Source organism: Bubalus bubalis, chromosome 6, assembly GCF_019923935.1.
Source record: "Bubalus bubalis isolate 160015118507 breed Murrah chromosome 6, NDDB_SH_1, whole genome shotgun sequence".
In the NCBI taxonomy this organism is placed as follows: domain Eukaryota; kingdom Metazoa; phylum Chordata; class Mammalia; order Artiodactyla; family Bovidae; genus Bubalus; species Bubalus bubalis.
Window position 1 is genome coordinate 16,099,672 of NC_059162.1, and position 16,916 is coordinate 16,116,587.

Sequence of the window (16,916 nt, forward strand, 5' to 3'; positions counted from 1 at the left end):
AATATAGAAACACTGAAAACCATTCCAGGTCTAATTATTATTCCCTCATGATTTGAGAGATATAAATATAACAAGCCTATGTTGTCAGTTTGTGAAATTCAGTTTCAGAGGAAAATCTATACAATTGTCATCCAACCACCAGAGCAGACACTCAAACTTCAAATTTCAGGATATACATAACACAGAAGTGGCCGCCTAGAAGCTGCAGCAACCGAGGTAACACCTCAGGAACTGCCAAACCAGCCCATTTTCATTAAGCTCTGGTGTTGCCACAAACACAGCAACTCTACGCCCCGGTCAACAGCTGTTAATGGTCTACTTTGTTCTGGGACACTGCTACCAGCTGGCCAAGCGTTCCAAGAGGTGGCCTGCTCCAGAAGCATGCAGGGAAGTCCCAGCAGTGGAAGGGAAGTCACGGGGCACGCAAAGGTCCGTGGCCAGAAGGCTTCTGGGGGCTGGGGGCACCGGCCTCGTGTGACACTCAGAATAGCGGTGGCCTCCCTGGGATTGTCACTGCCGCACCCTTGGCCTGCTGCGTCCACCCTGGACCATCCCTTTTAAGGTCCTGGCTCTACCGGGGGAACCACATCTGGAGCTCCCTGACGGGCATATCCTAGTGGAAATTTAAAACTTAGAGCTTTAACCATCAACTGCTTTCCCGCCACCCAGTACCACCTTGCACTTCTTGCGTTTCTATGTGCTGGGCACAGAGGGACAAAGAGAACAGACACAGGCCTTGACCTTGGGGAGCTACACCGAGTCACCCCACGCATATTTATACAATGCGCTCGTTCTGGACACAGCCATCACAAAGCTCACACTCTGGTGCGGGCAGGAGACAAGAAGTATACAAAGAAGTATAAGGTCGACGGCCATAAGGGCAAAGAAGATTCACAAGGCAAGGAGAGGGGACAAGAGGGCAAGCGTGGGGGAGGGCGTGACAGCTGAGCAGAGGCCCGAATGAACTGAGAAGGCAAACCCGCAGGCATCTGGGAGATGAGCCTTCCTGCCGAGGACGCCTGAGGTCCTAAGGTAGGGATGTGCTCACCCTACGACACTGCAGCCGGAGTAACAGGCATTTGCATCTCTTACCTGTACCACCCAAGACAGGTCTTCTGCTTCCAGGCCCTTGGAGTCTCTTCCCCAGGGTCCCTTTAAAACCTAAATCTAAGTGAACAGATGAACTAACGGTGGCACATCCATGCAACAGAATACAACTTAGCAATAAAAGGAAGAATTGCTGACGGTGTGACCACATGGATGATTCTCAATAACATTCTGCTGAGCGGAGGAAGCCAGACACAAAGAAGCGCGTATGGCACGAGTCCATCCGCACCAAACTCTAGAAAAGGATAACTCTCGTCTAAACTGATAGAAAGCAGATCAGTCATTGCCTGGGGCCACGAAACAGAGAAAGGGCACGAGAGAATCTTTGGGGTGACTGAAATGGTCTATATTTGACTGTGACAGTAGTAAATTCATCAAACTGTACACCTAAAAGGAGTTCATTTTATGTAATAATTCAGTGATACTTCAATAGGTGATTTTTTAGTATAAATTGATTAAATCTGGCTAGGTCATTCTGTGCTCAAACCCTCCAGTCTTCTCACTACTCACTATTATGTGACTATGTAAATGCCAATTGCTGCTGAATCAAGTTATACACCATGAAAATTTTAAATTTTTAATACTAAAAATGTATTATGATTATTTTTATCCTTATACAACCTTCTCCAGGAATTAACTGCTCCTTTTTTCCCATTTACTTGGATTTCCTTAAATTTCTGGCTAAATCAATAAAACAAAGAGCTGGATCCTTTGAAAGGATTGACAAAATTAATGAACATCCAGTAAGACTGAAAAGAAGACACAAATTGCCAAGATCAGGAACAAAATGGGATATTAATATACACCTCACATATATCAAAAGGATACCAAGGGAACATAAAGGACAACTCTACACATAAATACAAACATGAAGTCTGACAACTTAATATAAAATATTCCACTTTCTCAAAAACTATAAACTATCAAAACTCACCCAGTCTGAAATAGTTGATTTGAAGAGCCCCATTACTGTTAAAGAAACTGAACTTATAATTAAAAAAAAAAAACAAAACTCAGGAATTCCCTGGAAGTCCAGGAGTTAGGACTTGGCACTTTCAGTGCCAGGGGCCCAGGTTCAATCTCTGGTTGGGGAACTAAGATCCCACAGCCCCCCCCAAAAAAAAGAAAAGAACAAGGAAACTTCCAAGCTCAGATGGTTTTACTAGAGAATTCTACCAAACATTTAAAGAACAGTTAATGTAGTTCTATACAGTCTTTTCCAAAAGGAGGGAACACTTCCTGATTCATTTTATAGAATGCATTTATACTAGTATTCAGTTCAGTTGCTCAGTCATGTCCTATTGTTCGCAACCCCATGGACTGCAGCATGCCAGACTAGTATTACCATGATATTAAAACCAAAGATAGTATCACACACACACACACACACACACAAAACCCACAAAAGAACAATACCCTTCAATAGATGCAAAAACCCATAACAAAGTACGATCAAATAGAATTTAACAATATGTAAAAATAATTATACACCATGACCAAGTGGGTTTTAGTCCAGAAATGCAAGGCTGGTTCAATATTTGAAAAATCAGTCAAGGTAATCCATATTAACCAGGCTAAACAAGAAAAATCACACATTCATATCACTCAATACAGAAAAAACCATTCAACAAAATTCAGCATCTGTTATAGGTTGAATTATTTCTGCCCCCTCAAAATATATCTGTGGAACTCCAAACCTCTAGTACTCAGATTGTGACCTTATTTGGAAACAGGACCTTTATAGAGGTAAGAGACGTAAAACGAAGTCACTAAGGTGGGTCCTCACCGAATACGAGTGTGTCCTTATGGAAAGAGGAAACCTGAACACGGAGCCCGACGCAGAGGGAAGCCCATATGAAGACACGCAAGGAGCGTGTTATGTGAAACGAAGACTGGGGTGACGCCTGTAAGCCAAAGAACACCGGAGATTTTTGGCAAACCACCAGAAGCTAGGCAGAGGCAAGGAATAACTTCCCCACAGGTTTCAGAGGGACCTCCGCCTGCTGACACCTTAATTTTGGTCCTCTAGCCTCCAGAACTATGAGACGATCGATTTTTGTTGTCCTCAGCCACCCAGCTCGTGGTACTCTGAGACAGCAATCATAAGAAACCAATATAACAATGACTCATGATTCAAAAAAGAGAAAACTCTCAGAAAAGCAGGAATAGAGGACACTTTCTTCAACTTAATAAAGAATATCCATCCAAAAACCTATGATAAAATCATGCTTTATTGTGAAAGACCGAATCTTTTTACCCTAAAAGAATAAGGCAAGGATGTCCACACTCACTACTCTGCTTCAGCATAGTGCTGGGAATCTAGCCAGTACTAAGAAAAAGAAACAAAGACATACAGATCAGAAAGAAAAAAAAGTAAAATAAAACTGGCCTTATTTGCAAATGACACTATTGTCTACACAGAAACCCCCAAGAAATCTACCAAAAAAACCCCAAATTCCTATCACTAATATATTCAGCAAAGTGACAGGATATAAGGTAAGTATAAAAAAATTATATTTCTATACACTACCAATGAGCAAGGAGACAGAAACCAAAAATACAGTGTCATTTATAATCACTCAAAATTAAATACTTGTGTCAACCTAATAAAATATATTAGAACTTGTATGCTGTAAACTATACAATCTGATTAAAGAAATCAAAAAAAGGTCTGAATCAATGGAAACACATACTGTGTATTTATGTTCATGGACTGGAAGACCCAACATATAATAAAGATATCAATTCTCCTTAAACTAACACATGAGTCTAAAGAGATTGCCATCAAAACTCCAGTCAAGAGGGGTGGAGCGAAGGGAACTCTCCTACACTGTGGATGGGAATGTAAATTGGTACAGACACCGTGGAGGTGGCTTAAAAAACTAAAAATAGAGCTATCATATGACCCTGCAATCCCACTCCTGGGCATATATCCAGAGAAAAACATGATACAAAAGGATACATGCACTCCAAGGTTCACCGCAGCACTGCTTACAACAGCCAAGACATGGGAGCAACTTAAATGTCCATCAATAGATGAGTGGATAGAGATGCAATACACATACACAATGGAATATTACTCAGCCATTAAGAAGAATAAAAATGGCTTTTGCAGCAACATCTCATGCTGGGTGAAGTAAATCAGAGAAAGAAGCATAAACATCATCTGACATCCTTTATATGTGCAATCTAAAAGGAAATGATACAACTAAACTTACAAAACAGCAGGAGAGTCACAGATTTAGAGAACAAATGTATGGTTGCTGGCGGGGAAGGGATAGTTAGTTTGGGATGGACATGTACATGCGGCTATATTTCAAATGGATAACTAACAAGGACCTACTGTACAGCACATGGAACTCTGCTCGATGTTATACAGCAGCCTGGATTGGAGGGGAGTTTGCGGGGAGAATGAACACATGTATGTGTGGCTGGGTCCCTTTGCTGTCCACCTGAAACTATCACAACACTGTTAACTGGCTGGACCCCAATACAAAATTAAAAGCTTTAAAAAAAAAACAACTCAAAATTATTGGAGGTATAGATTATCCTAAAATCTATATACAAGGGCAAAAGAACTAGAACAGCTAAAACAATATTGAAAAACAATAAGTAGACGCAATCTCCTAATTTCAATACTTCTTATAGCTATAGTAACTGAGACTACATGAGACATTAGACATGTAGATCAATGGAACAAAACTGAGGACCCAGAAATTTGTTGTTGTTGTTCAGTCACGAGTCCTGTTAGACTCTGTGACACCACGGACTGCAGCACACCAGGCTCCTCTGTCCTGCACTATCTTCCAGAGTTTGCTCAAATTCATGTCCATTGAGTCGAGGCTGCCATCTAACAATCCTCATCCTTTGCTGCCCTCTTCTCCTTTTGCCTTCAATCTTTCCCAGCACAGGGTCTTTTCCAATGAGTTAGCTATTTGCATCAGGTGACCAAAATATGGAAGCCTCAGCTTCAGCATCAATCCTTCCAATGGGTATTCAGGATTGATTTCCTTTAGGATTGACTGGTTAGATCTCCTTGTAGTCCAAAGGACTCTCAAGAGTCTTCTCCAACACCACAGTTCAAAAGCATCAATTCTTCAAAGTGCAGGCTTCTTTATGGTCCAACTCGCATATCCATACACGACCACTGGAAAAACCATAGCTTTGAGTACACAGACCTTTGTCAGCAAAGTGATGTCTCTGCTTTTTAATACACTGTCTAGATCTGTTGTAGCTTTCCTTTCAAGGAGCAAGTGTCTTTTCCTTTCATGGCAGCAGTCACCATCCACAGTCATTTGGAGCCCAAGAAAATAAAATCTGTCACTGTTTCCACCTTTTCCCCTTCTATTTGCCATGAAGTGATGGGACTGGATACCATGATCTTAATTTTATGAATGTTGAACTTTAAACCAGATTTTTCACTCTCCTCTTTCACCCTCTTCAGAGGCTCTTTAGTTCCTCTTTGTTTTCTGCCATTAGAGTGGTATCATCTCCATATCTGAGGTTGTCGATATTTCTTCCATCAATCTTGATTCTAGCTTGTGATTCATCCACCCCAGCATTTCGCATGATGTACTTTGCATATAAATTAAATAAACAGAGTGAGAATATACAGCCTTGTCATACTCCTTTTCCAATTTTCAACCAGTCAGTTGTTCCATGTCCAATTCTGCTGCTTCTTGACTCACATAAACATTTCTCAGCAGGCAGGTCAGGTGGTCTGGTATTCCCATCTCTTGAAGAATTTTCCACAAATTGTTGTGATCCACATAGTCAAAGGCTTTAGCGTAGTCAATGAAGCAGATGTTTTTCTGGAATTCCCTTGCTTTTTCTATGATCCAATGGTTGTTGGCAATTTGATCTCTGATTCCTCTACCTTTTCTAAACCTGGCTTGTACATCTGGAAGTCCTCAGTTCACATACTGCTGAAGCCTAGCTTGAAGGATTTAGAGCATAAACGTACTAGTATGTGAAATGAGTGCAATTGTGCAGTAGTTTGAACATTCTTTGGCATTGCCCTTCTTTGGGAATAGAATGAAAGCTTATCTTTTCCAGTCCTGTGGCCACTACTGAGTTTTCCAAATTTGCTGGCATACTGAGTGCAGCACTTTAACAGCATCATCCTTTAGGATTTTAAATAGCTCAGCTGAAATTCCATCATCTCCACAAGTTTTATTCATAGTAATGCTTCCCAAGGCCCGCTTGACTGGACACTCCAGGATGTCTGGCTCTAGTTGAGTGATCACACCATCGTAGTTATTCAGATCATTAAGACCCTTTTTGTATAGTTCTTCTGTGCATTCTTGCCACCTCTTCTTAATCTCCTCTGCTTCTGTTAGATCCTTACTGTTTCTGTCCTTTATCATCCCCATCCTTGCATGAAATGTTCCCTTGGTATCTCCAATTTTCTTGAAGAGATCTCTAGTCTTTCCCATTCTATTTTCTTCCTCTATTTCTTTGCATTGTTCATTGAAGGCGGCTTTCTTATGTCTCCTTGCTATTCCCTGGAACTCTGCATTCAGTTGGGTATATCTTTCCCTTTCTCCCTTGCCTTTTGCTTGTCTTCTTTTCTCAGCTATTTGTGAAGCCTCCTCAACCACTTTTCTTCTTGCATTCTTTTTCTTTGGGATGGTCTTGATCACTGTCTCCTGTGCAATGCTATGAACCTCTGCCCATTGTTCTTCAGGCACTCTGTCTATCAGATCTAATCCCTCGAAACTATTTCTCGCCTCCACTGTATAATCATAAGGAATCTGACTTAGGTCATACCTGAATGGTCTAGTGGTTTTCCCTACTTTCTTCAATTTAAGCCTGAATTTTGCAATAAGGAGCTCATGATCTGAGCCACAGTCAGATCCTGGTCTTGTTTTTGCTGACTGTATAGAGCTTCTTCATCTTCAGTTGCAAAGAATATAATCAGTCTGATTTCACTATTGATCATCTGGTGACATCCATGTGTAGAGTTATCTCTTGTGTTATGGGAAAAGGGTGTTTGCTATGACCAGCATGTTCTCTTGACACAACTGTTAGCCTTTGTTCTGCTTCATTTTGTACTCCAAGAACAAACTTGCCTATTACTCCAGGTATCTCTTGACTTCTACTTTTGCATTCCAATCCCCTATGATGAAAAGAACATCTTTATTGGTGTTAATTCTAGAAGATGTTGTAGGTCTTCATAGAACCGTTCAGTTTCTTGGGCATTAGTGGCTGAAGGACAGATTTGAATTACCATGACACTGAATGGTTTGCCTTGGAAATGAACTGAGATCATTTAGTTTACTGATTCCTAGCTCCTGCTTGACCATGTCCAACTTACCTTGATACATGGACCTAATGTTAATTCCAGGTTCCTATGCAATATTTTTCTTTACAGCACTGGACTTTACTTTCACCACCAGACACATTCACATTTGAGCATTATTTCCACTTTGGCTCAGCCGCTTCATTCTTTCTGGAGCTACTAGTAACTGCCCTCTGCTCTTCCCTAATTTCATATTGGACACCTTCTGACCTGGGGAGTTCACCTTTCAGTGTCATATCTTTTTGCCTTTTCATACTGTTCATGGAGTTCTTGAGGCAAGAATCCTGGAGTGGTTTGCCATTCCTCCTCCACTTAACCACAATTTGTCAGGACTCTCCACTATGACCCATCCATCTTGGGTGGCCCTACATGGCATGGCTCATAGTTTCACTGAGTTATGCAAGTCCCTTTGCCACGACAAGGCTGTGATCCATGAAGGAGGATGAAAAAATAATGGGTCCACACAAATATTCCCAATTTTGATAACACTGCAAAAGCAATTTAATGGAGGAAATGGTGCTGGAAAAACATAAGAAAAAAATAATAAAACTCGACCTAAGTTTCAAAGCATATACAAAAATTAACTCAAAATTAAAAGGGGCTTTACAATGTAAAGCCACATAACTTTCTAAAATAGGATAAAATCTTTGTACCATTTTACATTCCCACCATATGAAGGGTTCTCTACATCCCCTCCAGGATGTCACTCTTTAATTTTAGCCTGATAGATATATAGTGATATCTTCTTATGGTTTTAATTTACATTTTCCTAATGTCAAATAGTCAATCCTCATCCCAGTTCCCAAGAAGGGCAGTACTAAAGAATGTTCAAACCACTGGACGATTACACTCATCTCCCATGCTAGGAAGGTCATGCTCAAAATCTTACATGCTAGGCCTCAGCATTAAGTGAACCAAGAACTTCCAGATGTCTAAGTTTAGAAAAGGCAGAGGAACCAGAGATCAAATTGCCAACATTTGCAGGATCATAGTGAAAGCAAAGGGAATTCCAGAAAAACATCTACCTCTGTTTCATCAACTACACTAAAACCTTTGACTGTATGGACTATAACAAACTATGGAAAACTCTTAAAGAGATTGGAATACCAGACCATCTTACCTGTCTCCTGAGAAACCTGTATGCAAGTCAAGAGACAACAGTTAGAACTCAGTATGGAAAAAGTGACTGGTTCAGGATTGAGAAAGAAGTACAACAAGGCTGTTTGTTGTCACCCTGTTTATTTAACTGATACACTGAGCACATCATGAGAAATGCCAGGATAGATGAGTTACAAGCTAGAATCAAGATTGGCGGGAGAAACATCAACAAACTCAGATACGCGGATGATACCATTCTAACGGCAGAAATAGGAGAGGAAATAGAGAGCCTCTTGATGAAGATGAAGGGAGAGAATGAAAAAGCCAACTTAAAACTAAATATTAAAAAAACCAAGATCATGGCATCTGGCCCCATTACTTCATGGCAAATAGAAGGAGAAAAGGTGGAAGTAGTGAGAGAGTTCCTCTTTTGGGGCTCTAAAATCACTGTGGATGGTGACTTCAGCTGTGAAATCAGAAGAGGGCTACTTTTTGGCAGGAAAGCTATGACAAACCTAGACGGTGTGTTGAAAAGCAGAAACATCACTTTGCCGACAAAGGCCCTTATAGCCAAGGCTGTGTGGTCTTTCCAGTGGTCATATACAGTTGTGAGAGCTGGACGGTGAAGAAGACAGAGCCCTGAAGAATCGATGCCTTCAAACTGTGGTGCTGGAGACGACTCTTTGAGAATCCCTCTGACATCAAAGAGATCAACCAGTCAATCTTATAGGAAATCAACCATGGATACTCATTAGAAGGACTAACGTTAAAGCTGAAGCCCCAATATTTTGGTCACCTGATGCAAACAGCCAACTCATTGGAAAAAACCCTGATACTGGGAAAGATTGAGCGCAGAAGAGAAGAGGGCAACAGAGGACCAGATGTTTGCACGGCATGACTGACTCAATGGACATGAGTTTGAGCAAACTCTGGGAGATGGTGGGGGACAAGGAGGCCTGGTGTACTGCAGTCCATGGAGTCTCGAAGAGTCGAACATGACTGGGAGACTGAACAACAATACTAATGATGTTGAACATCTTTGCTTGGGCTAGGGCTGGCCAAAAAGCTTAGACCTGACAACAAAAGCATCATTCATAAAAGGAAAAATAGATAAACTGGACTTCACTGAAATTTAAATTTTGTTCTACAAAATTTTGTTCTACAAAAAAATCCTATTAAGAAGATGAAAAAAATGAGCTACAGAGTAGGAGAAAACATTTGCAAATCACGTATCCAACAAAGGACTAGTATCTAAAATACATAAAGAACTCTCAAACCTCAATGGCAAAAAACCCAAACAATCCAATTAGAAAACGGGCAATAAAAAGAAAGATATTTCAACAAGGATGATATACAAATAGTAAATAAGCACATGAAAAGGTCTTCAATAGCATTAGCATCAGGGAAATGCAAATTAAAACTGTAATAAGATATCACAAATATACCTACCACAGTGGTATGTGGTGACATCCTGGATGGGGTGTCTGAGAACCCTTCATACATTCATAGTGGAAATGTAAAATGGTACAATCATTGAAAACAGTTTCTTAAGAAAGGAAGCATGTAATGACCATACTATTCAGCAACTTTAATTTGGGGCATTTATCCCAGAGAAACACAAAAACTCTATACATGAAGATCTATAGCAAATTTTATTTGTAATAGTCAAAAACTAGCAACAATGTAGATATCCTTCAATGGGTAAATGGTTAAGCAAACTTTGTACATCCACACCATAGACTACCACTCAGCAGGAATAAACTATTAGTATACACAACAGCCCCTGGATGATCTCCAAAAATTATGTTGACAGAAAAAAGCCAATCCCAAAAGGTCACATACAATGTTTTTCCATTCACATGACATTCCCGAAACGGAAGAAATAGAGAACAGACTAGTTGTTCCAGGGACTACGGTGGAGGTGGGGATGGGAGGGAGGTGGGTGTGGCTATAACAGGAAGGATGCTTGGGATAGTGATGGAAACGTTCTGTACCTTGACTGTATCAGTGTCAATATCCCGTTGTGAGATTGTTTTGTAAGATGTTACCATTGTGGGAACTGTGTAAAGGGTACAGGGAATCTAGGTACTGTTTCTTACAACTAACTCCATGTGAATCTACGATTACCTCAAAAAGAAAAGTTTAATTGAAAGAAAAATTCTTATCTCACCAGCAGCATAAAAGCAGAGAGCCACTGGCCAAAGTCTGATGACCCCTTTCCTGGTCAGTTATATTACTACAAGTATCTTCTTCCAGTTTTTTGGACTGAATTTATCTTCCTTTGTATTGTCTTTCAAAGAAGCTAAAGTTCATAATTTTAATTTATCACTCCTCTTTTTTTCTGTATGCCTTAACAAGTCTTATTCTACTCTGAGGTTATAAAGAGATTCTTCTATACTTTTCCCTAAAAGTTTTAAAGCTTTGGTTTTAACATGTAAGTATGGTTCATCTAGAGTTTATTTTTGTGTATGAGGTAAGGCATGGATATAATTTCATATTTTTCCATATAAAAAAGCAATTGTCCAGATTCAGTAACTGAAATGGTCTGTCCTTTCACCAGAGATGTACAACTCTACAAGAACAGTCATCAGATCAGATCAGTTCAGTCGCTCAGTCGTGTCCAACTCCTTGCGACCTCATGAATCGCAGCACGCCAGGCCTCCCTGTCCATCACCAACTCCCAGAGTTCACTCAGACTCACGTCCATCGAGTCAGTGATGCCATCCAGCCATCTCATCCTCTGTTGTCCCCTTCTCCTCCTGCCCCCAATCCCTCCCAGCATCAGCGTCTTTTCCAATGAGTCAACTCTTCGCATGAGGTGGCCAAAGGACTGGAGTTTCAGCTTCAGCATCATTCCTTCCAAAGAAATCCCAGGGCTGATCTCCTTCAGAATGGACTGGTTGGATCTCCTTGCAGTCCAAGGGACTCTCAAGAGTCTTCTCCAACACCACAGTTTGAAAGCATCAATTCTTCGGTGCTCAGCCTTCTTCACAGTCCAACTCTCACATCCATACATTGACCACAGGAAAAACCATAGCCTTGACTAGACGTACCTTTCTTGGCAAATAATGTCTCTGCTTTTGAATATGCTATCTAGGTTGGTCATAACTTTCCTTCCAAGGAGTAAGCATCTTTTAATTTCATGGCTGCAATCACCATCTGTAGTGATTTTGGATCCCAGAAAAATAAAGTCTGACACTATTTCCACTGTTTTCCCATCTATTTCCCATGAAGTGATGGGACCGGATGCCATGATCTTCATTTTCTGAATGTTGAGCTTTAAGCCAACTTTTTCACTCTCCTCTTTCACTTTCATCAAGAGGCTTTTGAGTTCCTCTTCACTTTCTGCCATAAGGGTGGTGTCATCTGCATATCTGAGGTTATTGATATTTCTCCCGGCAGTCTTGATTCCAGCTTGTGTTTCTTCCAGTCCAGCATTTCTCATGATGTACTCTGCATAGAAGTTAAATAAACAGGGTGACAATATACAGCCTTGACGAACTCCTTTTCCTATTTGGAACCAGTCTGTTGTTCCACGTCCAGTTCTAACTGTTGCTTCCTGACCTGCATACAAATTTCTCAAGAGGCAGATCAGGTGGTCTGGTATTCCCATCTCTTGAAGAATTTTCCACAGTTGATTGTGATCCACACAGTCAAAGGCTTTGGCATAGTCAAGAAAGCAGAAATAGATGTTTTTCTGGAACTCTCTTGCTTTTTCCATGATCCAGCGGATGTTGGCAATTTGATCTCTGGTTCCTCTGCCTTTTCTAAAACCAGCTTGAACATCAGGAAGTTCACGGTTCACGTATTGCTGAAGCCTGGCCTGGAGAATTTTGAACATTACTTTACTAGCATGTGAGATGAGTGCAATTGTGCGGTAGTTTGAGCATTCTTTGGCATTGCCTTTCTTTGGGATTGGAATGAAAACTGACCTTTTCCAGTCTTGTGGCCACTGTTGAGTTTTCCAAATTTGCTGGCATATTGAGTGCAGCACTTTCACAGCATCATCTTTCAGGATTTGGAATAGCTCAACTGGAAGTCCATCACCTCCACTAGCTTTGTTCGTAGTGATGCTTTAGTTTCTCCATTTACAAGAGCCTCTTTTGGGGGACTCTCTATTGTATTTTATTAGTCTTAAATATTCATAGGCTTTTAAACTTCCACCTAAATTTTAGAATTAGCCTGTTCCATTCCTGGGAAAACCTGTGGGAATTTTTATTGAAATTATGCAAAATCAACAGATTAATTTGGGGAGAACGACTCTTAAGTAACTCTTTTTCTATCTTCCTATCCACGAACATCAAACTTTTACCATTTTAGACTTCCTTAAAGACTTTCAATAAAACTAGCTTATTTCCCCCATAGGCCATGCTCACCTTTCACTGGATTCATTTCTATGTACCTTAATTTTTTTTATTGATCTTATGAATGTTATATTAAAAAATTATTTTGTTGTTTATTCATGGAAATATAAATAAAACTGATTTATATATATCTGATATATACCCAACTACCTTATTAAAATCTTATTTCTAATAATTTATGAATTATTTAAGTTTTTCTATGTAAAGAAACATCATCTGTAAATAATGAGCTTTGTTTCTCCTATCCCAGTATTTATGCCTTTAACTTATTTTCCTTACCTTACTGGATAAAAATATATCCTTGTCTTGTTCCTATTTTTAATGAGAAAGCTTATAATGTTTTTCTATTTAAATATTATTTTCTGTAGAGTTTTAGAAGATAGCCTTTATCAGATTAAGAATAACTTTTCACTTCGAGCTGCTAAAAATCTTTATTTTTAAATCATAAATTAGTGCTGAATTTTATCAAATGCTTTTGCTGTGTCTAAAGTGATCATATGGTTTTCATTCTTTAATCTGTTAATGTAGTGAAAGAGTTATTGTTTTTCTTTATTTTTCTTTTGTTTCCTGGCCTTACCATAAGGCTGGCTTGTGGGATCTCAATTCCCTGACCAGAGTATGAACCCAGAATCAAAACCCAGAATTCTAACCACTAGGAAATCATGGAACTCCAGATTTATCATTTTTCTAATGTTAAATTTTTGTATTTTTGGAAAAAATCCAACTGCCATTACAATCTTCATCAGCCAATATTGACTTCATTTGGCCAATATTTTGTTTAGAAACAGCGCATGTGTATTCCTGTGAGAGAAGCCAGCCTGCAATTTATCTCTCTCATAATCTCCTGCCTGATTTGTTACCAGGGTTATATTGGCCTCAAAGAATGAACTAACAAGAATCTCTTTTATTCCTTAGAAGAATTTATATAGTATCAGAATTTTCCGTTCCTTGAAAATTCAGTAAATTTGCCTATAAAACAATCAGAGCTTGGTGTTTTCTTCACAAGACGATTCTAAACATTGATTCAACTGCTTTACAGATATAGGACTAGCAGGTTCTTATATTAGTTTTGAAAATGATATACTGTAAAAAACAGGTCCATTTCTTCAAGTTTTCAAATTTATTAGCTTATATTTTAATATCAGCTACATCTATAGTTATGATCTCTTTTTTAATACTAATGTTTATTCCCTTTTCTCTTTTCTAATTAATCATTCCAAAAGTTTTTCTCATTAATCTCTTTAAAGAATCAAATTTTGACTTTATTGATCTCTTCTATTGAAGCTTTGTTTTTTATGCTTCTTGTTTCCCCTCCAGTTTTACGGAGATATAACTGACATATAACTACAGCTTTGTTTACAAAATAAAAAATTCTTTTATGAAAGGGAAACAAGAAGTGCTATTTTTATTTATTTATTTATGGCTGCAGTGTGCCTCAGTTGCTACACAGGTTTTCTTTCTGCTTGGGGCGAGGGGAGGCCACACTCCTTGCTGTGCACGGGCTCCTCACTGCGGTAGCCTCTCTTGCCGCGCACACAGCTCAGGCTCTAGATGCGCTGGCTTCAGCAGCCACGGCGCGCGGGCTCTACAATGTGGGCTCAGTTGTGGCCCATGAGCTTAGCTGCCCTGTGGCACATGGGATCTTCCTGGAGCAGGGATAGAACCCATGTCCCCTGCATTGGCAGGCCGATTCTTAACCAATGGACCACCAGGGAAGTCCACAAAATTTTTAAAAACTTTGTTTTAAAATTTTTGCTGGGACTCCCTGGTAGTCCAGTGGTTAAGACTCCGTACTCCCAATGCAAAAGGCCAGGGTTCGATCCCTGTCAGGGAACTAGAGCCCACATGCCACAATTAAAGATCCTGCATGCCTCCACTAAGATCTGGTACATTCAAATAAATAGATTTTTTTTTTTTTAATTTTGTCTGTTCCTTATTTGGGTTTATTTTTACTTTTTACCTACTTCAATCAACTGTAAGCTCATTTATTTTCACCATGGCTTCTTTGCTCATTTAAGCATTCAATATTACATACTTCCCCATAAGTATTGCTTTTGCTGCATTCAACTTCTTTATGTTTTTGGTTGTACTGGGTCTTCTTGCTGCACACAGGCTTCCTTTAGTTGCATTGAGCGGGGGCTACTCTTTGCTGCAGTGAGCTGGCTTCTCGTTGCATTGGCTTCTCTTGTTATGGAGCACAGGCTCTAGGTGCATGGGTGCAGTATCTGCAGCACACGGGCTCAACAGTTGTGGCATGTGGGCTCTAGAGCACATATATCCCACAGCTTTTGATGAGACAAAATTTTCCTTATTGTTCAATTCTAAGTACTTTCTCAAAAAAAATTTTTGGCTGAGCTGTGTGGCATGCAGGATCTTAGTTCCCTGACAAGGCACTGAACTCATGCCCCCCATAATGGAAGCCTGAAGTCTTAACCACTGGACCACCAGGGAAGACCTCTTAAGTATTTTTAAATTTCTCTTATAATTTCTTCTTTGACCTACACGTTATTTACTTAGGAATATGTTTTTAAATTCCCAAAAGCATAGAGATTAGTGTTCATCTTTTGGTTACTTATTTCTAATGCAAAAGCACCAGAAATGGTCCTGAGAAATGATATTTATCCCAAAAGGAAGAAGGTGAGCCTCTAAACACTCTTTTCTAGTACCTGGTTCTGGCATGACAGTACTTACCTGTCCCAAACAACCGTAAAACTAGACAAAATACACAAATTAACTGTTTCTGGTACACACTAATGATAGTGAATAGCAGAGCGCGATCTGCCTGAGAAAAGGAAAGCACAGGTCAGGAGCCCCCACTGACTCTGGCCCCTTGCCGGGGGGACATTTTCCCAATTCACAGCCAAGGCAAGCAGAGCCCGGGCAGTCAGTGGCTGTCCCCCTGAGCAGAAGAAACACACAGAAGAGGTTTGGTGCCGGGAATTTATGAGATGGGGTACCACTGAGAAAGGAGTACAGAAAAGCCCCAGAAATCTAGAAGTTAACCCCAGGTCCTTGGCTGAATCCTAAGCTGCCTATATGCAGGGTAGGTCCTGGGAGGCCTTAGAGAGAAGAACTGTTGTAGAAGGTAGAGAGTGAGCCAAGAGAGGAATACAGGTATCAATACAATGCTAGGAAGATAACGGAGTTCCAGCCCAGCCAGAGTGGAGCATGCTAAGTACCCTGACACCCTCAGCCTACAAGGTCAGATCTTAGGAAAAGGATTTTGCCTAAGAACAAAGGCTCAAACTGAAGCATACCAGTCCCCCAAAAAGAAAACCAACTTTAATAAGATCAAAAGACCAGCTAGTGATTTCATTTTTGCTAGGAAAAAAGTCAACGCTATTTAGAGAACATAATATAAAGTCTCTGTAATACAACATCCACAGTATCCAACAAACAGAAAAAAAATTACTGTAAGAAGCCTTTACTCTTAAGCAAGGAGGTAAATGTCAACAAAAGCAGACCCACAAATGACCCAGGTGTTGGAATTAGCAGAAAATTACTTTATGACTACAGTAAGTATATTAAAGAACCTGGAAGAAAAGATAAACAAAATAGGTGAAAAGATGAAAGAGTTCAGGAACGTCCCTGGTGATCCAGTGGTTGAGACTCTGTGCTTCCACTTCAGGGGCACTGGTTTGATCCCTGGTTGGAGAACGAAGGGGGCTTCCCAGGTGGCACGAGTGGTAAAGAACCCGCCTGCCAATGCAGGAGATGTACGAGACGGGGGTTCAGTCCCTGGGTTGGGAAGATCCCCTGGAGTAGGAAACGGCAACCCACTCCAGTATTCTTGCCTGGAGAATCCCATGGACAGAGGAGCCTGGGAGGCTACAGTCCATAGGGTCGCAAAAAGTCAGACATGACTGAAGCAACTCAGCACTCAAGCACGCACGTGTGGAACCAAGACGCCACATACCTCAAGGCCCAGCCAAAAAAAAAAAAAGGAAAAGTTCAGCTGAGGAATGGGGGGTAAGAACTAAATGGAAGTTGAAAACTACACTATCCAAAATGAAAAATGCATTAGATGGGCTTAATAGCAGATTGGA

General features: G+C 40.3%; 1 protein-coding gene across 10 annotated transcripts in view; it reads right to left on the reverse strand.

Moving 5' to 3' along the window:
- The window catches only part of TDRD10 (tudor domain containing 10), a 53,340-nt gene that overhangs the window by 11,864 nt on the left and 24,560 nt on the right, over positions 1–16,916 (reverse strand). The gene's annotated exons all lie outside the window — the stretch shown is intronic.